This window comes from Dipodomys merriami, unplaced genomic scaffold (genome assembly GCF_024711535.1).
Source record: "Dipodomys merriami isolate MVZ:Mamm:240054 unplaced genomic scaffold, mDipMer1.0.p SCAF_188, whole genome shotgun sequence".
Taxonomy (NCBI): domain Eukaryota; kingdom Metazoa; phylum Chordata; class Mammalia; order Rodentia; family Heteromyidae; genus Dipodomys; species Dipodomys merriami.
Genome location: NW_027203248.1, coordinates 2,062,519 through 2,084,290, shown reverse-complemented (window position 1 = coordinate 2,084,290; position 21,772 = coordinate 2,062,519).

Genomic DNA, 21,772 nt, shown 5'->3' with positions numbered 1-21,772 from the left:
TATTTGAAGAAAGGGGTGTTTGGGGGACAGAGAGAGAAAGAAGGGGGGAAGACAGAGAAATGGTACATGACATTTCCCAATTTGAAATAAAATAAGTCAGCATTAAGCATGTCCTCAGTATATTTAAGCCAGCACATTAAAAAAATGGCCTCTAGGTAACATTTTTCTAAGTTGGGTGTCATTTAAATTTGCTACTTCTAAGCTTTTCCCATTCCAAACTTAGCTACCTATGGTTAATGGGGCTAATTTTATGTCAAGTTTATGGCTGGAATATGGTGTGCAGTTGTGTGGTGTGACATGTGTCTAGATATTGTTGTGAAAGCTGGTTTTTATACAACTAACATTTTGAGCTACAAGATTTGAAGATTACCCCCTCCATATTGTAAATGGGCCTCATCCTTTTTTTATTTTTATTTTTTATTGTGAAAATACTGTACAGAGGGGTTACAGTTACATGGGCAAGATAATGCGTGTATTTCTTATCAAGCATTGTAGCCTCCTCCTTTGTTTCCCCTTCCTATCCTTCCCATCCTCACCCCCCCCAACCCCATCATCCTCCTCAGTTGAAAACCTAAATAGCAAAGACTGAGGTTTCCTAAGGAAGATGAAGTTTTGCCCACAGAATAAAATCTTGGTAATATAGAAACTCTACCACCATTTCCACACTGTTCTTCTACTTTGTGGATCTGTGTTTAGACTGTAATATCCATTTTTATTAAGTTTTCAGCCTGCCAGCCTTCTCTACACATTTTTATACTTACCAGCCTCCACAATTATATGGTTCAATTCTTTAACTTTCCCCCTTCCTTTATATATGGTATCTGTATCTATTTCCTACTGTCCTATACATTCTCTTTCTATGATGAACTTGACTGAAACAGTAACATCACAGATTTACCTCCCTTTTAACTAGAAGTTAATCAGCAGACAGGCTTTGGGTGACTTGTTGATAGGTATTTGGGTGACTTATTGATTGGAAAGTAGAAAAGGTTATTTATAAAAACAAAATAATGTTATTGCTAAATTCACAAAAACACAGGATGCATTTCTAGCTTGCCAATCTATCATCTAACCTTAAGAATATGTCTGGCACAGACAAGGAGCTCAATGAATGTGAATTAATTCATTGGGAGAGTAATGTTTACCTTTCTAAAATACAGAGTAAGTTTAGACCATCCAGTCAGCTGGCTAATCCCTTGGCGGCAAGTAAACAATAAACAGTTAACAATTACTCTTGAAGAAAGTCATTTTGTATAGACAGCTACAAAGAGAAAATTCATTGTAGTTGGGGAAAATATTAGAATCCTGAAGACTTTGGAGAGTAAGATGGAATACCCAAGTCTCTTCTCAATGTCAATACACTGCAGCCATTAAGAACATGCACCTGTTACCAAAATGCCTAGGTTTGAATCCCACTTCTGCTATTTGAAATCTGTGGGAAGTTGCTCAATTTTTCCTCATCTCTGTTTATCCATTTTAAAAGTTGACATGATGTGCATGTCTGTCTCAAGTTGTCTCTGTGGAGGTCAAGTTCATACAAACGAAACATTCAGGGCAGTACCTCACATCCACTAAGTACAATGAAAGTGTTAGCTATCGTTGTTATTATCAAATTCCAGACACAATGTCTGTGACTTGCTAAGTCCTAGATATAAAAACAGTAAGACAAAACCAGGCATGGGAGAGTATGCCTGTAATCCCAACATTCAGGAGTCTGAAAGAGGAGAATCTTTTTTTTTTTTTTTTGGTCTGGTCGTGGGGCCTGAACTCTGGGCCTGGGTGCTGTCCCTCAGCTCTTCAGCTCAAGGCTAGTGCTCTACCACGTGAGCCACAGTGCCACTTCCAGCTTTTTTCTTTTTGCTTATGTGGTGCTGAGGAATCAAACCCAGGGCCTCGAGCATGCAAGGCAAGCACTCTACCACTGAGCCACCTTCCCAGCCCCTGAAGAAGGAGAATCTTAATTTTCAGGTCAACCTCGGCCAGTAAGACTTTTTCTGAAAAATAAACCCTATCCATAGAAAATAATCATACAATATGATAGAAATGCAGAAAGCAATTAATTATCTAGCTCAGATAGTTTGAAAGGATTCACAGTGCAGGCAAATTTTTAGATTAAATCTTGACACAAGGGTAAAGAGTTTACAACTTGTAATGGTGGGAAGTACATTTCTGATAGCTTCTTCTAGGGGCCAACATTTATAGAAGCAGAGACACAGAATGGTTTGGGAGATGATGGAGTGTGCTTTGAACCTGTGAGATATCAAAAAGCAAATGTTCCACAGGTAAATGACAAGAGGATCTGGCACACAGGAGGAGATGAGGCTGGAAGAATACATCTAGAAGTTGTAGTGTCAATTTGTCATAGCCATTTGGAGCTATTCCAGGAGCCCTTGATAAGGAAGAGATTATGAGAATCTTTAGATTGGTGGGATGGGAGATAACTTGAAGCATAACTAGTGAGAAAGATAGTAAGGAGACCCAGAAGAGAGGAGCTCAGCTGCCTGGGCAGGAAAAAATATCAAGAATGAAGAAATACAAGTCTATTTCCTACCCCTATAGATTTGTATTTCATATAAATGGGATAATAAAATGTGGGGCCTTTTTGCCAAGCTACTTTCACTTAGCATAATGTTTCTAAAATTTATCCACATTTGTGGTGTATATCAGCATTTAATTTCTTTTTGTTGTTAAATAATACTGTCTCGTATGTCTATGCCACATTTTATTTACTCATTCATCAGTGGATGGTCATTAGTGTTACTCCACTTTTCAGCTCTTCTATATAACACTGCTATGAATATTCATGCACAAGTTTGTGAGAACATATGTTTTTAATTTTGCTACCATAGAAGATTAGCTAAATAATGAGATAAAATACTATGTAACCATCAGAAAGAATAATGTAGGATTGGATATGCTTGCTCATAGGGTCAGAGTGTTAAATGAGGACACATTATACATTATAATGTGTATTGAAAACACTCCTCTTGTAATTAGAAATGAATGGATATAGGGATAGAGTGAAGAATGAAGGAATGATTAGGAAGAAAATGTTTGCTCCATTTCTTCCCTTTCCCCCAAATGCAAAGCCCAATATGCAGATAACTGTGCAACATGGTAAAGGAGAACATTATGCTAAAATGAAAAGGAAAAATAGCAACAAAAATGCACCAATTATGTATCTCTAAAGCAATCTTATTTCACCTTTTTGGCGAGTTATTTTTATGAATTGACAATTAAGGTAATTGCCAGTAATGAGGTAGATTTAGTCAAATTAGGAAATACTTGATGTTCTAGACCTTGTGTGGGCACAATTAAGAAATAAAAAATTCATATCCATTGATGCTACTAAAAAGCTTCTAGTGATTGTAGTACTAGAAAGGCACCCCTCCCCCTCAAAAAAAATGACAAACGTGTATTTCTTCCTGTAGAGCCTTCTGTTTTCCCACGGGAGTGCTCCCGTTTCCCTATCTTCCTTTTGTTCAATGAAAATCTTCTCTAGGAAAATGCTGCTCTGATTGACGACCCAGGATCCTCTCAGTGATTGCACCTGGGATCTTTGAAGTATCCTGTCAGCTTCTGTGGCTATGCTCCAGGAAGCCCTAACACAGGCTTGAGGAGGGGGGGCGGGGGGAAAGCTGACCACTCTCTTGGGAATACACAGTTTTAGGAATCACAAAGAGAGACCCTAGAAACAAAAGGAGACCCTGAGATCTCAACAATACTAGAAACCCAATGGCCACATGTAGCCACACAGGCAGCCACTGAGAGACCAGTAGAACTTCTGGATGAACTCAGCTCACCTGCTGAATCCTGAAGAGGGAAAATGGTTATTTTTTGAAGTTATTACTGAGATTACAAATTGCAGTTATGAACATTCCAGCCACCAACTTTTGGCATGATTAAGTAGGTATCAATTGATAATTAACACATGAACGGATTCCTTTACCTAAGAAAGAGAGGTAAGAAATTTCTAGTGGACTTTGCATGATCAATTCTTCAACAGCAGAATTAAAGGAATGAGATGGATAAACACCAAGTGAATTAATAAACTTGAAGAAGTTTACTTTTTTTCAGACATACTCACATACACACAGGTTTTTAGAGGCACTTAAGTTAGGGCTCAAGGCTTGCTAGGCAGGACCTCTATCTACCACTGGCCATGCCTCCATTGCTTTTTCATACTGGTTATTTTGGGGGGGGGGAGTTATTTTCTTTTTTTACTGTGAAAATACTGTACAGAGGAGTTACAAGTACATGGGCAAGATAATGAATACATTTCTTATCAAGCATTGTAGTCTCCTCCTTTGTTTCCCCTTCCCAACCTTCCCCCCCACCCAATTCTCCCCCCCCCCCCACTGCCAAAGTTGTAAAGTTCGTTTTCGACATAACGGCTTGTACATCTCATTGTTGCAATGGGTCCACCTGTATCCCTATTTAAATGATTTGTTTTTCCCCTTCCCCTCCACAAATTAATTTTTGGGACAGGATCTCAGTTTCTGCACAGACAGCCCTTAGTCATTATCTGCTATAGGTAAGGTGACAGGCTTGCATAACGGCTTGAGAAAGAGTCCCCTGAACTTTACTAGTTTGGACTAGCTTCAAACCACAGACCATCCAATCTCAGTCTCCCACATTACTAGAATTAGAGGTGTGAGCAGCCAGTTCACATTTTAATCAACACTGTGCCTCCTTTTCCATTTAAATTTCAGATTTTTAAATTCCTTCTCCTTACGCTACTTTACCTACCTCTCCAATATTGATATTCTGCCAGAATGGATTCTCTTGTCTTTTCCCTTTTCCTTTCTCTATTCTGTGCACCTTTGTGATGGTGACATTTTGTGATGATTTCTCTTTTTTTTAAAAAAAAGTATTTTATTGTAAAGATGCTTTACAGAGGGGTTACAGTTACATGAGTAAGGCAATGAGTACATTAGTTGTCCAGCATTGTTACCCCCTCCTTTGTTATTCTCCCACTATCCCTTCCCTCCCTCACCTCCCTCCCCCCCAGCACTGCCCCTCCCCTCCCACTCCGAGGTTGTAAAATTCATTTCCAATATAGTGTCTTTTGGGTATCATTGTTGCAATGGGTCATCCTGTGTCCTTGTTGATTTCCCTTTTTTTTTTTAAAGAAAAATATCAGTTTAATTTAAAACTAATAAGAAGGAAATAAAGCAGTACATTCAAAAGTTTACAAACAGAAGTAAGAAAAAATATTTTTTTAATCTTATTTATTTTTTATTGTATAGGTGATGTACAGAGGGGTTACAGTTACATAAGTAAGGAAATGAGTACAATTCTTGTCAAACATCGTTACCACCTTCCCTGTTTTCTCCTGCTTTCCCTCAACCCCCACTCCCTTCCTCCACAAATGGTAAATTTCATTTCCAACATGTCTTCTGAGTCTTCTGAGTATTGCTGTTGCATTGGTTCACCCTTTGTCCTTTGTCTTACAATTCCTGTGATTCCCCTTCCTACCCTCAAATCAGATAAACTTATATGCAAGACAAAGAGTAATGAAATATAAAACAATGACAAGGGATAAAGCAAAGGAAAAATGAAAGAAAAAAGAAGTAACTGCAAACAGCACAAACACACACACACACACACACACACACACACACACACACACACACACACACACACACACACACACACACACACACCACAAACAAAAACCCTCTTGCTTCCGTATCTTGAAGTTCATTTTGATTAGCATCATTTTATTTGGTTATATGTATATAGCTATTGAGCCATTGTGTTTCTCTGCTAGAAATATCTTAGACATATAATAATTATTACAAATGAGATAAACCATGGAGCCCACAAGTCAAAACTTTCTTAATAAAGACCCAGAAGCACAACAAATCAAAGAAAAGCCTGGATAATTGGGATCGGATTCAACTGCAGAGATTCAGCATGGCAAAGGACATACTAGCAAAATAAATAGAAAACCCAAAGATTGGAAGAAGAGCTACACAACAGACAAGAGCCTCATATCTAAAATATAGTTAGAGCTCAAAATATTAAACCCCCAAAAGCAAATCCTCAAAGAAACAAGTATCCCATTGATAAGTGGGCTAGAGACTTACAGAGAGACTTCTCTGAAGAGAAAATAAGAATGACCAATAGACACATAAAGAGTTCAACATCTCTGGTCATAAAAGAAATGCATTGACATGACATTTTGTAATTCTCCTTGTTGCAACAGGTCCACCTGAATCCTTAAACGACTTGTTTGTCCCCATCTCCTCCACATGTTATACTGACATCAAATAAAGTGAAAGCAGGGGTTACACTGTGGGGGAGGGACATACAAAGCAACAAAGAAATAATCTTATAAATGCAATGCTTGGTAAGAAATGTAGGCATTATCCTGCCAATGTAATTGTAACCCCTCTGTACAGTATGCTCTCAAATAAAATAAAATAAAATTAAAAAAAAAAAGAAATGCAAACCAGCTGGTGCCAGTGGTTCATGCATCTAATCCTAGCTACTCAGGTGGCTGAGATCTGAGGATCACAATTCAAAGCCAGCCCAGGCAGAAAAGTCCATGAGACTCTTATCTCCAATAAACCACTAGAAAACCTGAAGTGGAGCTGTGACTCAAGTCGTAGAGCACTAGTCTTGAGTGGAAGAGCTCAGGGACAGCACCCAGGCCCAGAATTCAAGACCATGACCAACCAAAAAGAAAGAAAGAAAGAAAGAAAAGAAAGAAAGAAAGAAAGAAAGAAAGAAAGAAAGAAAGAAAGAAAGAAAGAAAGAGAAAAGAAATGCAAATCAAAACAACATTGAGATTTCACCTCACTTCAGTTAGAATGGCCATTATTGAGAAAACCAATAATAACAGATGCTGGCAGGGATGTGGCCAAAAGGTAATACTACCACACTATTGGTATGAAGGAAAGATCTCCCCTATGACCCAGTGATCCCATTCCTAGCCATTTACCTAAATGACCACAAACAAGGCCATATTAAAGCTACCAGCACAACCGTGTTCATTGCAATATTATTTACTATAGCTAAGATATGGAATCAGCCCAGATGTCCCTCAGTAGATGAATGGATCAAGAAGATAGATAGATAGATAGATAGATAGATAGATAGATAGATAGATAGATAGATAGATAGATAGATAGATAGATATCATATATCTATATATATTTGTTTTTATTTATTTATTTTTGGGTCCGGTCTTGGGGCCTGAACTCTGGGCCTGGGCGCTGTCCCTCAGCTCTTCAGGTCAAGGCTAGCACTCTACCACTTGAGCCACAGCACCACTTGCGGCTTTTTTCTTTTTGCTTATGTAGTGCTGAGGAATCGAACACAGGGCCTCATGCATGCAAGGCAAGCACTCTACCACTGAGCCACCTTCCCAGCCCTCTATATATATTTGTGTGTGGTGTGTGTGTGTGTGTGTGTGTGTGTGTGTGTGTGTGTGAGAGAGAGAGAGAGAGAGAGAGAGAGAGAGAGAGAGAGAGAGAGAGAGAGAATTTTCTGCTTCTATCAGAAAGAATGACATCACTCCATTTGTAAGACTTGGAAAAAATCATGTGAAGGAAACATAGGCTCTATGATTTCTCTTGAACAGTGCTTTCAAGGGGGAGACCCTGGCTCAGCAGTATCGATATTCCTGGAGAATTGGGGATGCTTCTTCAGTCCTGCTTAAGTAAATACTAGAGGCAGGGATGGGGCTTGTATTCTGGTTTGCTTAATTCTCCAGGCAATTTCTAATGCACACTCAAGTTTGAAAAATCACTCTCCTAAATCTGGCATCAGCAAATGTTTCCTATAAAGGGCCAAGCAGTCAGTACTGTTTGGCTTTGTGAACCACATGAGCTCTGTTGCAACTCTGAACCTTGCTGTATGTGACATCAACCCCAAGGACATATAAATGAATGCCTACAGCTCGGTTCTAATAAGAAATATTACTTATAAGCATTGAAATTTGAACTTCACAATATTCTCACATGGTAACAAAATGTTGTTATTCTTTTGACTTTCTCTTAACCAACTAAAAATGTGAAAACCATTCTTAGTTCCCAATCTGTGTAAAAAGCAGTCAATAGGCTGAGTATGACTCACAGGACTTCATTTGCTAATACCTGCCCTGGAACATTTTGGCTGGTCCTTATTAAGGGCACATTTTGCTGGAAAATTCATCTTTAGTTCAGTAATCTTTTCTTTCTGTGGCCAGCACATGATCTTACGATCTCTTCAGGTCATCAATCCTCCTTGAAATCATGTCTTAAGGAAGTAGATCCATTGGGACATAGTGTTTGGCCAGAGGAGGTCTTGGATATGACCCAGTGGTCAAGACCAACTTTCCCCAGCAAGACAGCTGACTCAGCCTTGGTCAATTTTGTTGGAAGCCAATTCAGTCCATGTTCCTCCCAAGACTAGTGAACTGGGTCCCCAGCAAGGTCCCATATAAACCCAAAGCACTAGAGGACTCTTCCACCATCTTCCCAGACAGGGATGATTTTGGACCAAGACACATCCCAAAGACACTCCCATCTGGAGCTATTCTTTGAGGTCTGGGCACTCCCTGTGGGCTGGGCAAAGCTACCATTCCAAGTCACACTTGCACAGTGAGGGGAGGAGGAGTGAGGGGAGGAGGAGTAGCAAGCAAGCTTAAGAATCTTCTAATTCTTCTAATTTTCAGAGTCCTGCAATTCTCTGAGCTATCAGCAGCATCTCTGCCTATCGCCCTCTTTTCCCTCCCCCAAAGAACATACAGGGCACATTCATTGGGGGTGGCTGTTTATTTTCTCATACTGCACAGTCACAAACCCTTACAGCCACTCAACTTCCTCCTGTCTCTCCCATGGCTGCTCTGGGGATTGCAAGGCTCCCAGACTCCAGAGGTCAATGTCAAGCAGATAGATTATTTATATTTTGTGTGTCCTATTAAAAGAAGCAGATCAAAATTTTAAGCTTCGTGTTCTGGCATAGCTGAGGATTTTGTGTTGCTGTTGTTGTAAGTAAAGGAGAAAGGTGTTAAGTTGCTAAACTCCTTTTCCTACCTCAGCATCAGAACAAATCTCTTTCTTGAAAGGATTGGGAGCACAGGAAGCACCTCATTGTGTTTAAGCTGTGTGGAACTTGGCACAAGCCCTTCTCGGCAGCAGCCCAGGGGCACAGCTTAGCCTGAGCAAAGGATGATGGTCTAACCAATGTGACTACATCACATCATGTGGCCCATCCCTGGATGTATGAACAGGACAAATATTCTAAGCAATCACTGTGACATAGCCATTTGACACAATGGAGAATGAATCAGAGGCACAAAGAGTTGCTCAAAGTTACCCAGTTACACTGATTGCATTTCCAGATGTATTTGGCTCCAAGCTACCTGCCAACTACAACTAGAGAACCCCTTTTCTTGGGCACTGGCCCTTTGGTACTGTTACATATCTCATGTTGTTCTAAGCACTTCACTAAACTCATTCATTTCTTACTGTGACATGGTGGGAACTATTATTACCTAAATTTACCCCTGAGGCAATTGAAGTACAAGAATGAGTTTCTTTTCTCATAGCTAGCAAGTAGCTCAGTGGTAATTTGAATCCCAGACCATTGATTATCTGTTCCTTGCTCTCAACCTCTGCACTGCAGTCAGGAATCTGATGAAGTGGAGCTCCTGCTCCCCACTTCCTAGTTGTGCCATTTTTGACAAGTTGTGAATATTTCAGTATCTCAGTTCTTATGTTTTCCACATGGGCCTCATAGGGTTGATGGAAAGAAGTATATGAGTTGTTCTCTGAAAGCCTATGGGCTTGGCAGGTGGCAGATATTTAATAAACGCTGGCTGTTATTTGCTATAAATCTAAAGTCCATCCAAGCTAAAGGGGGAAATACGAACAGTTTTTAGTAACTTACCAAGGAAATATGAGTACATTATGGAGAAAACATACTAAGGAAGAAGACAATGGGGATTCTCATAACCCAACAATATGAGGCTGGCAGTAATAATATCTGACATACATTCTTCTGGCCTTTTTTCTATGCATGTGTATCTAATTTTTTTTACAAAGTTGAGATTATATTCTACATTCTGTTGTATGACCTCATTTTCACAAATACATTTCTACATCATTAAATATTTTTCTGTGATGCTGTTCTTAAAGTGTTCATGGTATGGTATACCATAGTTTTGGGGGGTTGTTTGCACAAGGCTTTAACAAAATTATTTGTTAGTTTGCTTTCATGAATTCACTCCTTCACTGTGAGCCTTCCTATTTCTAAACTACCTTTTATAAATTGCGGTTATTTGTGAGGAGAATCATCCCATCTGAACAGGAATCTTGGTGAATTCCTCTCGTAGTCTTTAGTTTATGTTCTTTTCCCATCTGAGTGAGTAGCTTGGGCTTTCTGAGTGGATGTCCTAGAGGAACCCTGTTTCTATCATCTTCTATCATGAAATCTTTTTTGTCTGATACAGATTCAGCTTTATTTTACTTTACTCATGTAATATGATATATTACTTGATGTAATATATTAATTACATTATTACATATGTAATATGTTACATATGTCAATGATACTTGCTACATGAAGTGTAACAACATGGCCTTTAGAATCATTAGAGATCTGAGAGAATCTGTGCCATTTCTCCTCATATTCTTACTGTGCAACTGTTAGCAAGTTACTTTCCATTTCTTTTTTTTTCCTTTTTCTTGGGCTTGAACTCAGGGCCTGGGCACTGTCCCTAAACTTCTTTTGCTCACAGCCAGCACCCTATCATTTGAGCCAGAGCTCCATTTCTGACATTTTTTGTAATTATTTAGAGATAAAAGTCTTATGAATTGTCCTGTCCTAGCTGGCTTTCAAATTATGATCCTCGGATCTCAGCCTCTGGAGTAGCTAAGATTGTGCCCAGCATTATTCACGTTTTCTGAAGTCAGTTTTCTCATGTGGTAAATGAATATAATCATAACTACCTCATAAGATCATTGGAAGAACTAAATTGGGACATTGACAGACTCTCAAGGTGAAACTGTTAAGGCAAATGATATAAATAGTTTTAAGACATGAAGTAAAACTGTGCTTTGTTACCAGTCAGAAAGTCTGAGGAATTTATATCCTATCCAACAAGTAACACAGTGCCCATTTTCTTGTAAACTTGACAGCATAGAGTATTAACACTAAATGCTGACCTCCTTGATTAGCAACAAAAGAGAGGATTCCAGTGTTGCTTTAATTTGCATGTCTGATCATGTGGGTCTTTCATAAACATTTACCTATGAGGGTGATGTGACACTGCTAAGACAAGAAAGATTGATGAGTGAACAAAAATACCTGGAATGAAGGATGGCACAGTTATAAAATATGCAGCTGATGGGGAAAGACAGGGCTTGGGAAATGACACTCCGTACGTATATAAACTGCTCCTCAGGGATCAGCTCCCATCAATGTAGGCAGCATTTTATACTGGGTTGCCTGGGAATTTGAGACAGCCAAAATGCAACGCTTAAAAATGAATTTGAAGTTGAAGGACACCAAATGGGGATAAACAAGCTTGCTTTTTTTTTCAGGCTGTTTTGCCACATATCTCTTGTCTCTGGATGATGAGATTGGCTCTGCCCCTGCACCTGAGGCACTCTGTCAAGGTCATGGGCAGAAGAGCACAGGTTATGACTGCATCAACTTGATGATGTAACTCCTGTAGTAGCAAGCCAGTCCCTTTCATCTGAGAAGCACTGAGGCTCTACGAGCTGGTCCTTGGCTCTTCTTTAAACTTTTATTCTATATCAGAGAAAAATAAATATGGAAGCTCTGGAAATAGGGATGAATTAAGTCTGCATGGCCCTATTGTATGAGACTTTCAGAGTGTCACTATCCCACTCATACAGAAATGGTAATAAAGGGATTTTCAGTTTCCCCGAAGTCATCTGTACATTTGTTTCTTGCCTGAGATCTTCTACAGCACCTCACACTTCTTCACTCTCCACATTATTCATCCTTCATGGCCTTTCTTTAACCATTCACAAATTTATATTTACAGAACCATATGTCTGTAGTTAATTAGACTCTAAAAACATAAAGAGAAGGTCCAGGCTTTTTTTATTACTATTACATCTCTAGCACTTCTTGTTAGATAGTAGATGATCAGAACATCACTCATTAAAAAAATGAATGAAGCCAGGCCCCAGTGGCTCATGCCTGTGATCCTAGCTACTCAGGAGGCTGAGATATGAGAATAGCAGTTCAAAGCCAAAAGCCAGAAATGGCACGTTGGTTCAAGTGGTAGAGTACTAGCCTTGAGCCAAATAAGCTCAGGGACAGAATCCAGAACCAGAGTTCAAGATGCAGGACTGGCCAAAAAAAAAAAAAAATGAATGAATGATAAAAAAAGAACGGATGAAGAAACCACTTAAGACATTAGCTTTTCTAAGACACACAAAGATTGTAATACATCAGTGCATAATTCCTCTGGCTTTTTTCCATATTGGAGGACTTTGAATAACAGGATCAGGGCAGAAATATCTTTATGGCTCCACCATAAACTACGAGATTTTGCTTTCTTACGCCCACAGGTTGAGTTTAGTGTGGGTCTAAGTGACTTTCTGTCTCCCAACATCTCCTACTCTTGACCTTAATCATTTATTCCTGCAAGTTTCCTTCAGGAATCTCTTTGGCATTTCAGGACCCTGCTCTTCTTGCTACCACAATCATTTAGGTACAGGTAAAAATAAACATATATAAGAACTGCATGCTCTATTGTGTCCAATCCTGTTTGAGAGACCATTCTCTCTGCCACCTGTTGATCCCAATCTTACATAAATTTCTAGGTCCTGCCAAACTCTTTTATTTTTTGTCTTTTCTTTTTTGGTACTGGGGATCGAACCCAGGATGTTGCACTTGCTAGGCAAGCGCTTTGCCACTGAACTACATCCCAGCCCCCCTGCCAAACTCTTGTAAGAATAATTTTCTCACATATTGGTTAACTACTCTGCACCAAATGCTATGCTAAGTACATATGTTAAGTAACATATGCTAAGTATATGTTATACTCCCCATTAAAAAATACAAGTAAAAACAATAGGTCTGGCTGACTCTGAAAGCCACAAGTTACTCACTGGGCTCCACTGTCTCCATTTACACCAGGAAACATTTTCATACATACTGGCCTCTTTTGAATTGCCCTGGTTCCTCCAGCTTACAACAACCAGCTCTGGATTTTATCATAGTCTGTGTTCATCTGTCACAGTTCCATATTGATTGCTTCCAGTTCCTTAGTTGCTACTATCTGGCGGTGACTGTCACTACCCCTCCTACACAGGGCAGGTGTTGAACTGCAGAACATGAGGTCATCACTGGACATACTTTAGAATTGCTTAGATCTATAACATGGCATGAAATAGTGAAGAAAGGGGGCAAGAGTTCATCCATGGGTAACTTGTGATCTACATAGAGTCTTGAGGGTTTTCCTGAAATAAGTAAGATACCTGGTCATCCAGCCAAGCCTCTAGAAATGTATTGATTGTACTCCTGCAATTCCAAGCAATCAACTAATCAGAAAAGGAAGTACTGTCAGGTGAACAAATGCAGCAATGGCACTCACTGGACACTACATTGAAGATGAGCTATTCAATTTGTGAGTGGGGGATGGGAGGGAAAAACCGGAAAGAGTGAGGGAAGGTTTGACATTGTCCAAAAAGAAATGTACTGTTTACCTGACTTACATTACTGTAACCCCTCTGTATATCACCTTTATAATAACAGAGCTTTTAAAAATACAACAAAGGAAGTACTGCTTCCACAGCAGTTTTCCTTTTTTGAGAGTAAACTATACACATCTATCAACCCCCCTGATATTCTGTATAATAGAAAGGCATATGCTATTATGTTAAAATAGTAAACCATAGCCCAATGTCTTTCCCCAGGCAGCTGGCATTTTTGATAATGACAAGTTGTTAAAACTTTTTTCCTGCCTTAATTGTGAACCTCCAGTCTAATTGTGTCTCACAGAGTCATGGTGAGAAGGTTATTCAACCTGTATTTATATCATTAGCCACCAACCACATTATGTTGTCATCCTAACTGGTTTTCCTTATACACCCTTGTTGGATTTTGTTGTTTTGTTTTGTGTTTTAATTGTGTGTCTCATTGCTTAACTACTTTTTCCATAATATTCAATCCAAACTTCTACCTCAGCATCTGCTCATGGAGTCTCTTCTCTCTCTGAAGTCTGTAATCAGTGAACTTATTTTCTCCTGCAGCATTTTGAGTGAGCCTCCTCCAAGTCCCTTTTCAGAAAACTAGGCCAAAGTCATAAAAAAACAGGCCTCCTGCATGCTGACTTTCTGGTTCATCATTAATCACTTCCTTGTGAACAACTGGGAAAATGAATTTCGTGTGACTGCAGGCAGGTATCAAGCAAAATCCTCTGTTGAGTCCTGTGAGGACGGAAGTAATTTTATATAATGGGGGAAAAATAAGTTTTCCATTTTTCTAACCTCAGGTTTGTCCTTTCATTTTAAAATCTCACTAGCTTTCAGCTTTGTCATTTCAGTCATAGAAAATGATTCTCAGTTGTTTATTTGTGTACCTGGTATAGAGTAAAAGTGTTTCCATATGTAGGGACATAAAGAGGTGCTAACAGTCCAAGGGGGTCAGTCTTTTCTCAAAAGTAATTCCTACCCTTTAAGTTAAATTTACTAAACCAGAGGTCTATGACATGAGGAAAAGTAACAAGCCATAGGTACCCTTTAGTTCTAAATTGCTTTTACTTAGTTGTGACCCAGATCCAAATGATGGATTTATTATGGATTATAGCCTATAGTAAAGAGATGTTTGCACTTACTCTTAACAGTGTAATCCTGGACTTGACATGTAATTATTACCACCAAAAGGAGCTTGAAAGCTCTGACAGAGATTTTGACTTGTCATCAGTTTAGAGTCTTTTCTTGGTAGATGGGGCAATTGTCCTATGTCTTTTAAGAATCATGAACTCAGAAATAAGACAGTAGAGCCTGCCTTTGGTTGACAGGTAGGGTTTCAACTGCATTGAGATGGACCTGCAAAAGCCCAGCTTCTAATAGGGGAAGCCTAACTGTGAGCTGATAGCATCATTCTGCAGACTGCTATCAGAAACCGAGCTTGTACTGAACTAGCAGCAGAAACAGTCCCCAAAGCAGCCAAGCTCGGGCACTGAGCACAGGAGTTCACTTTACAGAGGGATGGTGGTCTACAACCTGGCCTTTCCTGTCCAGAAATCACGAATATCAATCCCGCAGGACCGGATGTGGAACTGCTAAATGCAAAGATGGAACACGTGGAAAACACATACATATTTTATTGTACTTGAGAAGTTACTCCTAGAAAAGATTCTTAATAATTTAAATGTGACCCGGGCAAAACCTAAGGATAAGAATTTCAAACCATTACATAATTTAATTTGAAAATGATGCTTTTCTTTCTAACTGTTCCCAGCTTATTCATTGTTTGTGGACCAGAGTCTATGTCATGAAATTGGCTATACAATAGCAAGCAATGAATATGATTATTGTTAATTGAAGGGCAGGAGGGTAAGAATGACCACATCATGGATTCTCATTGATTGAAGGATAGGCGCCTAAGTGTGGATTCTGTGGATTCATTGTGGAGTCTGTCTTTCCTGAAGATTTCTTTTAAAATCAGATCAAGAGAGTTGCTTTACTCAGTGAAGAATGTTGTATATATACTCATAGAGACTCAAGTTCAGTGGAAACCCTTTGAACATGTGACCTGTCACCAGCTTCACCAAGAAACTGGGAATGATGCTATGTGGGGGCTGCTCCTAAGGGTGGGTTATTTTATTATTAATTTTTTATTGTTATTATAAAGGTGATATAGAGGGGTTACCATTTCAAAAGTCACGTAATAAGTATATTTCTTTTTGGACAATGTCACCCAGGAGAGATTCTTAATAGAAATCTTTATGGCTCCTAGTGTCAGTGATAAAAGGTTATCTGATCAACTGTTCCTAAAAAAAAAATTCCTATAACAATTCATCCCAACTTTTGAGCTTACGGGTTGGACAAGAAGTTAGAAAATCAAGTTTCTAAGACTGTGATGTTCTTTACAACTAAACAAGTGTCAGATCTTAACCTGGTTGCAAAGAATACACTATTCATGCTGGTAGAAACAAGGGGTCGGGGGTAAGAGGGTAACCAAAGATTATGAATGGCTATGAGGAAAGGTCAGGGAGCCAGAGAGAAGGAAGTGAGTGTCGCAAGATGAACCTTTCACTAACTAGTTTACTTGGTGACAGTGATCTCATGTATTGGATCTGTGACAAAAGACAACCAGAAATGTGGTAAGGCCAAGAAAAACTATAGTAACTGACAGTTTTGTGGCAAGTCCTCAAAACGCCACACTGTGTTCTCACAAAACCTTAACTCAAACACATGACAAAAGACAAAACTGTCAACAATTGTGACTTTAAGTGAGAATGAGAGGCTTGGGAAAATATATACAATAAGATGGTTCCCACAGTTGTGTTCTTTGGTTAAAATATTGACTTAAATGTCAACAAGCTCTGCTGTTTGTTTTAGTGTGGTTGAGAAAGATGGAAAAAAATCACAGCCATTTCCTTCTATGGAAGCTTTCTAGAAGGTTAGTGGTAGGTTATGGCTGTGGAAACACAACTGAAGGGCTGTGGGAACTCCCACTTTTCTATCATTTCCCCCACACCTCCATGACTACCCTATGTAATCCTTTCCACCCTTTCTCCAAGAGTTAAAGGCAGAGATACTGACAGTTTTTATGAGAAATTTCCCATTGTATAGTTTGCACATTTTTACAGATGATGTGAAATGCACCAACCCCTACTTCCTGATCATTTTGAAGTAAGGAGGTCAGGTCTGGCCGTTGCCATATTGGCCACATAGTGGATGTTAGGGTCTGGACTTTTGTCTTCCTGCTGGGGGAAGAAAATAACCTGCATCCCAGGTAATGGGCATGCTGGGATCCGAGGCAGGGGCAGGCACTTGGCTGATAGGTTATTGAATCTGTCAGTCCAGTGCCTGGTTCTGGGAAGTTCCTGAGGATCTGCCCTGTGCCCACTATTTACACCTGGACCAGCGTAGCCACAGGGACCCTACGCCACTTGTGTCTCTGTGATCGTGTCCTATCTCTTGGCTCCTGGCTCATCTCTATTCATCAGGGTGTCCCAATTCAGCTCTTCATTGAAGCTGAATTGGCTGTTGATATTGTTTTGCTATTTTTTCCTCCTTAGCATATTTCCTAGCTGTGTTTTGTGTATATATGTGCTGCAGGCCTTTGTAACAACTGGCTACCTGTGCCTGTTAACTGTATAATAAAGACTCCGATACTATATATTTTAAAATGTGGCTTCTTGTGTGATTCACTTTACAACAATTTTACAAAAATATTTTCTCAGAGGAAACTCCTGTCTCCTCGAGGGCTACCTCTTGGATTCATATGTATATCAGAGTTTACATTTTTTACATAGTCACACAAGTGTGCGCACATGCACATGCACACATGCACGCACATACACACACTTCTCACTGGGTACAACTCTGGTCCTTGCCCAAGGTCCACTCCTCTCCCTCCCCGCACCCAGCCACAGATAACCACACACACCTCAGTCCCCAGCAGCAGTTTCAACAGGTCACGTTGGCCATAACATTTGCCCTGGAGCCTCCAGAAGTCCTGAGACAGATCTGACAGGGCTCAGAGCATATTTATTTCAGACCTTTAGACCTTTCCTTCTGATTTACATAGACAGACTGAGAAAATCGACTTCCTTAAGACTATTTCTGGCTCACACTTTTTTTCCCTATTGTCCATGCTCTGGGTACGCAAGACTGGCAAAAATCTCCAAAGGCTGTGAGCAGCTCCAGGAAGCAAACTGGGGAAGTCAACTGCATATAGAAGTTTTTGCCAACACAGCAGCTGCACTGGCATCTTCCCCTACGTCTGGCAAAATGGGGTGTTGACGGTAAACCAGGTGACATTTCTTTCTGTTGCGCCCAGGAGAGGGTGTTTCTGCTGCGTGAAAAGTGACTGGGATTTTTTTTTTTAATTTTATTTTATTTTATTTGAGAACATACTGTACAGAGGGGTTACAATTACATGGGCAGGATAATGCATACATTTCTTACCAAGCATTGCAGCCTCCTCCTTTGTTTACCCTTCACCTCCCTTCCCAGCCTCCCCCCTCCCCCCTCCCCCCCACTTAATCATACCCCCCTCACCCCCCACACTGACATTGTAAAGCTGGTTTTGACATGACATTTTGTACTTCTCATTGTTGCAACAGGTCCACCTGAATCCTTAAACGACTTGTTTGTCCCCATCTCCTCCTCATGTTATACTGACATCAAATTTAGTGAAAGCAGGGGTTACAATGTGGGGGAGGGACATACAAAGCAACAAAGAAATAATCTTATAAATGCGTTAGAAACACATGCATGAAAGAAACGGAAACATTAAAATACATATTTAAGGGTTCATTTTCCTAACATCACATTATCTGACCTTTTCCCCTTGACTCATACCTATACTAGATATTGCAAATAAGGGAAACCATGGGACCTATGCTTCTTTGGGCCTGGCTTACTTCACTTAATATAATTTTTTCCAAACCTTTCCATTTCCTAACAAATGGGGAAATGTCATTCTTTCTGATGGAGGCATAGAATTCCATTGTGTATATATACCACATTTTCTTGATCCATTCATCTACTGAGGGGCATCTGGGTTGGTTCCATATCTTAACTATGGTAAATAATGCTGCAATAAACATAGTTGTGCTGGTAGCTTTAGTGTGGTCTTGTTTGTAAACATTTGGGTAAATGCTCAAAAGTGGGATTGCTGGATCATAGGGGAGATCTATGTGAAGTCTTTTGAGGAACCTCCATACTGCTTTCCAAAGTGGTTGAACAAGTTTACATTCCCACCAACAATGAAGTAAGGTTCCTTTCTGTCCACATCCCCTCCAGCATCTGTTGTTGTTAGAGTTCTTGATTTTTGCTGTTCTAACTGGAGTGAGGTGATATCTCAATGTTGTTTTGATTTGCATTTCTTTTATGGCTAGGGATGTTGAACATTTCTTCATGTGTCTCTTGGCCATCCTTCTTTCTTCTTCAGAGAACTTTCTCTTTAAGTCTTTCGCCCACTTATTTATTGGGCAGTTGTTTCTTTGAGGATTTGTTGTTGGGTGGTTTAATTTTTTGAGTTCCAAGTATATTTTAGATATGAGACCCTTGTCCGTTGTATGGCTAGTGAAGATCTTCTCCCAATCGGTCATTTGCTAGCTATGTCATTTGCCCTGCAGAAGCTCTGCAACCTTATGCAATCCCATTTGTCCAACCTTTCTTTGATTTGTTGTGCTTCCGGGTCTCTATTCAGAAAATTTCGGCCTGAGCCAAGGAGACCTAACTTAACTAAAGAAGTGAAGGACCTCTATGATGAAAACTTTAAAATCTTGAAAAAAGAAATCAGCACAGAACTTTAAAAATGGCAAAACCTCCCATGCTCCTGGATTGGCAAGATTAACATCGTGAAAATGGTAATACTTCCCAAGGTTATCTACAAATTCAATGTGATACCTATCAAAATTCCACCCTCATTCTTCAAGGAAATAGAAGAGGCAATCCAAAAATTCATATGGAACAATAAAAGACCCCGAATAGCAAAAACGCTCCTCAACGGAAAGAACACTGCTGGAGGTATATCAATACCAAATTTCAAACTCTACTATAAAGCCATAGTAATCAAAACAGCTTGGTATTGGCATAAGAACAGACCTCAGGACCAATGGAATAGAATTGAAAACCCAGAAATGAACCTACAGACCTATAGCCATCTAATCTTCGATAAGGAAGCTAAAACAATAGAATGGAAGAAAGACAGCCTCTTCAGTAAATGGTGCTGGCAAAATTGGTTAACTACATGTAGAAAACTAAAGCTAGATCCTTATATATCACCCTGCACCAGAATCAACTCCAAATGGATCAAAGACCTCCAAGTCAAAGCAGACACTCTGAAAATATTACAGGATGGAGTAGGAGAAACCCTAGGTCTCCTTGGCTCAGGCTGAAATTTTCTGAATAGTGACTGGGATTCAGGATTAGTGTCTTTCTGCATTTGGAGACTTGGAGTTTATTCAGTGTAATAGTTTTCAGATAGATTCTAGTTATGAAAGCCTTTACTTGGAAGAAAGTATCACAGAAGCACAATATTGAAATCAGAGAAAGGAAGATATATTCTAGGTGAAGCAAGGATGGAAATGTTCTGGATTTTGTATCTGTCCATTAGATTCCAACTCAAACTCTGCAGAACTACTAGCTCTGGTATGTTAGCTCCTTACCATATAGAGATATTTAGGTTGAAATTAACTAAAAATGAATGATTTTTTTTTTTAAAAATCAGTTTTGTAGTCACAGGAGTCATCTTTCAAGCAAGTGTCACAACCCGAGAACCCTAAGTTAGACTGTGTGGTTGTAGAACATTTCCATGAGTACTGAAAGTTAGGTCGGACAAAGATGTTTGATTGAAGAGCACTGCTGTAGAGGAGCTCGCTCAGGCATGTAGAATGCCTAGAAACACACGTGGGAAGCCATTGGTCTCATGGAATGCTGGGTTAAGAAATCTGAAGATGTCGTGTGATCTTTTTTATTGAAGAATTAAAGGTATATCCTAGCTCCCCTGAGCCACCAGACTGCACCCCTCCCCTACCCCAAATCCTGCAGGTCTTGTTGCTATTCTGGGATTTGCTACCAACACACTAAGCCTATTTGTGATGTCACTGTCTAAGGAGAGGGAACCCAAGTACTAGGTTCTCTCTGAGGTTTGGAAAGGGGCATTAAATTTTATTCATTTCCCACCAGCTACAGGCATTTCAATAGGCACATTTAAACTCACATCAGGCACAAGCAGATGTGATGAGAAATACTGTCAATTAGTGAGTGGCTAATTAATCTTTGTTTGCCACATATACTGTGGCAGGATATAGAGAATGCTGCTTTGCTTGGAGCTGTAGGAACGCTCACTATGGAAACAATGCACAATTATAATGTTGATTTCTTGACTTTGTGCAGAGGCTGGCCATGGAGGGCAGCTTTTGCCAGAAGTCACCCAGAAGTTAGAAAAGAAAGTAATTAGAAAACAGAAAGACCCTTTAATTAGTGAACCAGGGCATTTTTGATTCTCTGCTCTTTATAGCATAAGCCTATTTGTTATCATAGCATCTCTTAATTTGTGTATTACTAATACTACCTTGTTATTTCTCAATCCGTTTGTTATGTGTTCACAATACACAAAAGTCCATATTAAAGAGGCAACTATTATAGATGAGACTGTGCTCCAGGACCTGGTACCTGGTACAGTTGGTTCAAGGGCTCTGAATTATCCAGTTCTGCTACCTGTCTGATAACTTCTTGCTGCCTGTGCAAACCACTTTGTGATTTGCTGCCTTTAAGACATGTCTATTTACATGGAGACCTTGAAAAGAACACCACAACTGGCTTTACAGTGTATGCAGCCCAGAGGTTGAGGAATGTAAATTCAATGTCAGGCAAACTACTTAGTAACAAGGACAGTGACAGACCATTATTTACCAATGGAACCCATCCATGAACTCACAATGTGGTACACTAAGTGTTCATGACAGAAGTTCTACAAAGTGTGATGAGCCCAATAGCAGATTTTAGCTTCCATCACTGAATTAGAATTTTTCCCTCGGTGATCATACTCCTGAACTTGTTGTATCGATTTCCTTGGCTTTCTTGCCCGTCTAGATAATTTCTACTCATTC